Raw genomic sequence first — 7,006 nt, 5'->3', positions numbered from 1 at the left:
TTATTAAACTGTTCTTATCTCAAGCCATGAGTTCTGCCTTCTTTCCCAGTTCTCCTCCCCATCCCACCGGGAGCAGGGGAAGGGGGACGGGGAGTGAGGGAGCGGCTGTGTGGTGCTTGGGGTTAAACCACGGCAGTCCTTTTTGGCGCCCAACGTGGGGCATAAAGGGTTGAGATAACAACAGATCTGACCAGTGCTTGTTAAAATGAATTTGTTATAAGCATTCATTATATTAGTTTAGTAGTCTGTGGTCACAATGTTGATTTATTGGCTCTTAGAGTTGTGGCGTTCGTTCTTAGAGTTGTGTTATGTAACACCTCACTTGCCGTATATAGTCCCTGTGCTGCTGCTTATCACCCACAAGGTGAGGTGGATTAAGGTTTTCACTTTGCTTTACTATGTAACACTGGCTTATGGTACGATAAAATTATCGGTCATGGGACTAATCCGGTATTTGTACTCAGCATTGCCGTTATCTCCGTACTTCGGGAGCTATCTAGCGGAAACTATTAATAATTACACCCTTTACCTTTTCTCGGGGAGCCAATCTATGGGGGAGACACCTTCCTTCACCTTCCCCTCCTCCTCCAGGCTAATTACAGTAGTGTTTGAGAATTTTGAAAATTTTGAATATCTTTGGAATGTTGAAATTAACATGGTCCTATTGCTAGGAACCAGCATATTCCTGAATGTGTTCCAGGTCTTGTTCAGGGTTAAACAACTATTTAAGAGGATCCCCCAGAGATCTGCCCCAAGGCTGGAGAGTTATGAATGGCAGGGTGTGTGGGGTAGCATGGGCAAATGCCTAGGACGGTGGGGACCTCCAGTGTTTTGGAACTTCACCCTTGAACAAGTGCAGAATCCTGAACAACTAGTAGAACATTTGGAAAAAGTATGCTGTCACCCGGACAATTCCAGGGAGACACAAATCACTGCAATGTGCTGGGGCCTGGCCCATGCCTACCGAGCCCTGTTTAACACTGTTCAGTACCCTCAAGAGGAAGGGAAGGTCTCTGGATCTGACAACAAAATGACAGGCACTGCAGCCACTCCAACCCCAGCAACAGGCACTGCAGCCCCTCCAGCCCCGGCGACAGGCATTGCAACCACTCCGACCCCAGCAACAGATGCTGCAGCCACTCCGACCCCCGTGACAGGCACTACGGTTACTGCAATGCCTGTGACAGGCACTGCAGCTGAACCAGAGAACCAACCCATGCCGGTATCAGTTGCCCCTGTACAGAAGAAGAAATACTCAAAAAAGACAGCTCGCTTAGCGAAGGATGAAGGTGAACCAGGGTCATCACGAGAACAGGAGGAAGAGGCAGAACCAGAGATAATCACCCGATCCCTATCCCCGAATGAGCTGCGAGATATGCGAAAAGATTTCAGCCGTCATCCAGGCGAGCACATTATCACCTGGCTGCTCCGATGCTGGGATAATGGGGCCGGTAGCTTGGAATTAGAGGGTGAGGAGGCCAAGCAGTTGGGATCCCTTTCTAGGGAAGGGGGCATTGACAAGGCAATTGGAAAAAAAACACAAGCCCTCAGCCTCTGGAGGCGACTTCTATCGGGCATGAGGGAAAGGTACCCCTTCAAGGAAGATGTTGTATGTCACCCAGGCAAGTGGACCACCATGGAGAAAGGTATCCAGTACCTGAGGGAATTAGCCGTGCGGGAGATGGTTTATTATGACCCAGACGATGGGCGGTTACCCACAGATCCAGATGAAGTCCAATGCGCACGACCCATGTGGCGGAAGTTTGTACGAAGCGCACCATCATCGTATGCCAATGTATTGGCAGTAATGGACCAGAAAGATGAAGAGGGACCAACAGTAGATGAATTGGCTCGCCGACTCTGGCAATACGAAGAAAGTCTCACTTCCTCCCTCGTCGCGGCTGTGGAGAAACTGCCAGACATGCTAGCCGAGAAATGGTCCCAAGAGTTCCAGCGATTTGAGGATAAGTTCTGCCTCCCACCTGTACGGACCAATATCTCAGCTATTAGGAATAAGCGTCCTTCTGCTCAAGAGAGAGGAGAGAGAAGGTACACACCTCGGGGTACCCCATCGTCACCTGCGTGAGCACAGAGAGGATATGAGGAAGTGGGATAAAAAACCTACCTCGGTCCTAGATGCACGGGTACAGGAATTGCGAGGAAAAACAATCACAAATGAGGGTTCTTCCAGGAAAATTGCTGCTTCAGGCTCCAGTGAGCACTGCGAGCGGTGTGGCCGACAGAGTGGAAGGGCTGATCTTACTCCTGATCCTATGAAAAGGAATTCTAATCCATTTTTACAGAAAGTGAGTGGAGAATCCTATGACCGGGACTAGAGGGGCCCTGCCTCCAGCCAGGCGGAGGAGAGGGACAACTGGGTTTACTGGACTGTGTGGATTCGATGGCCTGGCACATCAGACCCACAGGAGTATAAGGCTCTAGTGGACACCGGTGCACAGTGTACTCTAATGCCATCAAGCTATAAAGGGGTAGAAGCTATTTGTATTTCTGGGGTGACAGGGGGATCCCAACAGCTAACTGTATTGGAGGCTGAAGTGAGCCTAACTGGGAATGAGTGGCAGAAACACCCCATTGTGACTGGCCCAGAGGCCCCATGCATCCTTGGCATAGACTATCTCAGGAGAGGGTATTTCAAGGACCCAAAGGGGTACCAGTGGGCCTTTGGTATAGCTGCCTTGGAGATGGAGGAAATTAAACAGTTGTCCACCTTGCCCGGTCTCTCTGAGGACCCTTCGGTTGTGGGGTTGCTGAGGGTCGAAGAACAACAGGTGCCAATCGCTACCACAAGGGTGCACCGGTGGCAATATTGCACCAACCGAGACTCCCTGATTCCCATCCATACGCTGATTCGTCAACTGGAGAGCCAAGGAGTGATCAGCAGGACTCGCTCACCCTTTAACAGCCCCATTTGGCCAGTGTGAAAATCCAATGGAGAATGGAGACTAACAGTGGACTATCGTGGCCTGAATGAAGTCACACCACCGCTGAGTGCTGCCGTGCCAGACATGCTAGAACTTCAATATGAACTGGACTCAAAAGCAGCCAAGTGGTACGCCACAAGTGATATCGCTAATGCATTTTTCTCAATCCCTTTGGCAGCAGAGTGCCGGCCACAGTTTGCTTTCACTTGGAGGGGCGTCCAGTACACCTGGAATCGACTGCCCCAGGGGTGGAAACACAGCCCCACCATTTGCCATGGACTGATCCAGAATGCACTGGAAAAAGGTGAAGCTCCAGAACACCTGCAATACATTGATGACATCATCATATGGGGCAACACAGCAGAAGAAGTTTTTGAGAAAGGGGAGAAAATACTCCAAATCCTTCTGAAAGCTGGTTTTGCCATAAAACAGAGTAAGGTGAAGGGACCTGCACAGGAGATCCAGTTTTTAGGAATAAAATGGCAAGATGGATGTCATCACATCCCAATGGATGTGATCAACAAAATAGCATCTATGTCTCCACCAACTAATAAACAGCAAATGCAAGCTTTCTTAGGGGTTGTAGGTTTTTGGAGAATGCATATTACAAATTAGAGTCTGATTGTAAGCCCTCTCTATCAAGTGACCCAGAAGAAGAACGATTTTAAATGGGGCCCTGAGCAACAACAAGCCTTTGAACAGATTAAACGGGAGATAGTTCATGCAGTAGCCCTTGGGCCAGTCCGGGCAGGACCAGATGTTAAAAATGTGCTCTACACCACAGCCGGGGAGAATGGCCCTACCTGGAGTCTCTGGCAGAAAGCACCCGGGGAGACCCGAGGTCGACCTCTAGGGTTTTGGAGTCGGGGATATCGAGGATCTGAGGCCCACTATACTCCAACTGAAAAGGAGATATTAGCAGCATATGAAGGAGTTCGAGCTGCCTCAGAAGTGGTTGGTACTGAAACACAGCTCCTCTTAGCACCCCGACTGCCGGTGCTGGGCTGGATGTTCAAAGGGAAGGTCCCTTCTACACATCATGCAACTGATGCTACATGGAGTAAGGGGGTTGCACTGATCACACAACGAAGTCAAATAGGAAACCCCAGTCGCCCAGGAATTTTGGAAGTGATCACGGACTGGCCAGAAGGCAAAGATTTTGGAATATCACCAGAGGAGGAGGTGATGCGTGCAGAAGAGGCCCCACTGTATAATAAACTGCCAGAAAATGAGAGGCAGTATGCCCTGTTCACTGATGGGTCCTGTCGCATTGTAGGAAAGCATCGGAGGTGGAAGGCGGCTGTATGGAGTCCTGTACGACAAGTTGCAGAAACTGCTGAAGGAGAAGGTGAATCGAGTCAGTTTGCAGAGGTGAAAGCCATCCAGCTGGCTTTAGACATTGCTGAACGAGAAAAATGGCCAATACTTTATCTCTATACTGACTCATGGATGGTGGCAAATGCTCTGTGGGGGTGGCTGCAGCAATGGAAGCGGAGTAACTGGCAACGCAGAGGTAAACCCATCTGGGCTGCCCCATTGTGGCAAGATATTGCTGCCCGGCTAGAGAACCTGGTTGTGAAAGTATGTCATGTAGATGCCCATGTACCCAAGAGTCGGGCCACTGAAGAACATCAAAACAACCAACAGGTAGACAAGGCTGCTAGGATTGAAGTAGCTCAGGTGGATCTGGATTGGCAGCATAAGGGTGAATTATTCATGGCTCGGTGGGCCCATGACACCTCAGGCCATCAGGGAAGAGATGCAACATATAGATGGGCTCGTGATCGAGGGCTGGACCTGACCATGGACACTATCGCACAGGTTATACATGTATGTGAAACGTGCTGCAATTAAGCAAGCCAAGCAGTTAAAGCCTCTTTGGTATGGGGGACAATGGCTGAAATATAAATATGGAGAGGCCTGGCAGATTGACTATATCACACTCCCACAAACCCGCCAAGGCAAGCGCCATGTGCTTACAATGGTGGAAGCAACCACCGGCTGGCTGGAAACATATCCCGTGCCCCATGCCACCGCCCGGAACGCTATTCTGGGCCTTGAGAAGCAAATCTTATGGCGACACGGGACCCCAGGAAGAATTGAGTCAGACAACGGGACTCATTTCCGGAACAATCTCATAGACACCTGGGCCAAAGAGCATGGCATTGAGTGGGTGTATCACATCCCCTATCATGCACCAGCCTCTGGGAAAATCGAGCGATACAATGGATTGTTAAAGACTACATTGAGAGCAATGGGTGGTGGGACCTTCAAACATTGGGATACACATCTAGCAAAGGCCACCTGGTTAGTCAACACTAGAGGATCTGTCAATCGAGCTGGCCCTGCCCAATCAGAACTTTTACATACTGTAGAAGGGGATAAAGTCCCTGTAGTGCACATAAAAAATATGCTAGGGAAGACAGTCTGGGTTACTCCCGCCTCAGGCAAAGGCAAACCCATTCGTGGGATTGCTTTTGCTCAAGGGCCTGGGTGCACTTGGTGGGTGATGCGGAAGGATGGGGAAGTCCGATGTGTGCCTCAAGGGGATTTGATTTTAGGTGAGAACAGCCAATAGATTAAATTGTATGATATTAATTGCTATATAACCCTGCCACTGTGTGTCATCATTATTATAATTGTTATATGCTGTATTAATGGTATTACAGTAAGAATTACTTAGATTAATGAAGAATGAACTTTGACAAAACAGAGTGAAGTGCAGTAGTGATGGAACCAGGACTGACTTCAGCATGCAACAATCCAACACCACACACCATCCTCCTGCTGCGCCCAATGTCACCCGCCCGCCACATCACACCGAAGCCCAATCCTGTTCTGCCGACTGAGTGGACTTCACACCATCCCTCCTGCCCAGACAGACTGTTATGACAGATGGAGCCCAAAGTCATGGACTGAATGAACTCAACAGACATTTGATAGAGATGGCCCATCAACCGCAGGAATGATATCTGTGTGTGTATATATTAAAAGACAGGAAAGGTGATGGTGATTAATTGGAAATGTATTGGAAAGTGTGGGCTCTGGGCATGATGTAAATGGTATAGAATAAGGGGTGGATATTGTCCTAGTTTCGGCTGGGACAGAGTTAACTCTCTTCTTAGTAGCTGGTACAGTGCTGGGTTTTGGATTTAGTGTGAGAATGATGTTGATGATAACACCCTGATGTTTTAGTTGTTGCTAAGTAGCGCTTATCTTAAGCCAAGGACTTTTCAGTTTCCCATGCTCTGCCAGCAAGCAGGGGTGCAAGAAGCTGGGAGGGAGCATGGCCAGGACAGCTGACCCGAACTAGCCAAAGGGGTGTTCCATACCATGGAACGTCATGCCCAGTATATAAACAGGGGAGAGTTGGCTGGGAGGGGCGGATCGCTGCTCTGGCATCAGTCAGCGGGTGGTGAGCAATTGCATTGTGCATCACTGGGGGTTTTTTCCTCCCCCCCTCCCCTTTTTTTTTGTTATATTCCTTTTCATTACTAGTAGTAATAGTAGTAGTAGTAGTATATTTCATTATCATTATTATTGTTAATTTCATATTTTACTTTAGTTATTAAACTGTTCTTATCTCAACCCATGAGTTCTGCCTTCTTTCCCAGTTCTCCTCCCCATCCCACCGGGAGCAGGGGGAGGGGGACGGGGAGTGAGGGAGTGGCTGTGTGGTGCTTGGGGTTAAACCACGACACTTAGAGACACAGTTTTTCAGTCTTGTGCAATTACTTTGAAATGATGCTTCTGCCAGATCAGAGATTTTTGTTTTTACACTCTGGTCAGATACAATAGAATTACACTATATACCAAGTAAACAGTAAGGCTGTGAGAGCTACAGCTTAATTAATTTTTCCTGACAATAAAACCGACAGCACTCAAACCTCTGCATAAATCTTCCTCGGAATAAGGGCAGAGGCCCTCTCCACGCACGCACAAACACACGCACGTACATACGCACGCACGCACGTACATACGCACGCACGCAGCCGCGCACCAGCCCGCTGCGGCCCCCAAGGAGCACGGAGCCTTTCGCGGCCCTGGCCCAGCGGAAGCCCACC

Source organism: Gymnogyps californianus, unplaced genomic scaffold (assembly GCF_018139145.2).
Source record: "Gymnogyps californianus isolate 813 unplaced genomic scaffold, ASM1813914v2 HiC_scaffold_46, whole genome shotgun sequence".
Classification (NCBI taxonomy): domain Eukaryota; kingdom Metazoa; phylum Chordata; class Aves; order Accipitriformes; family Cathartidae; genus Gymnogyps; species Gymnogyps californianus.
This window is presented reverse-complemented; position numbering follows the sequence as displayed.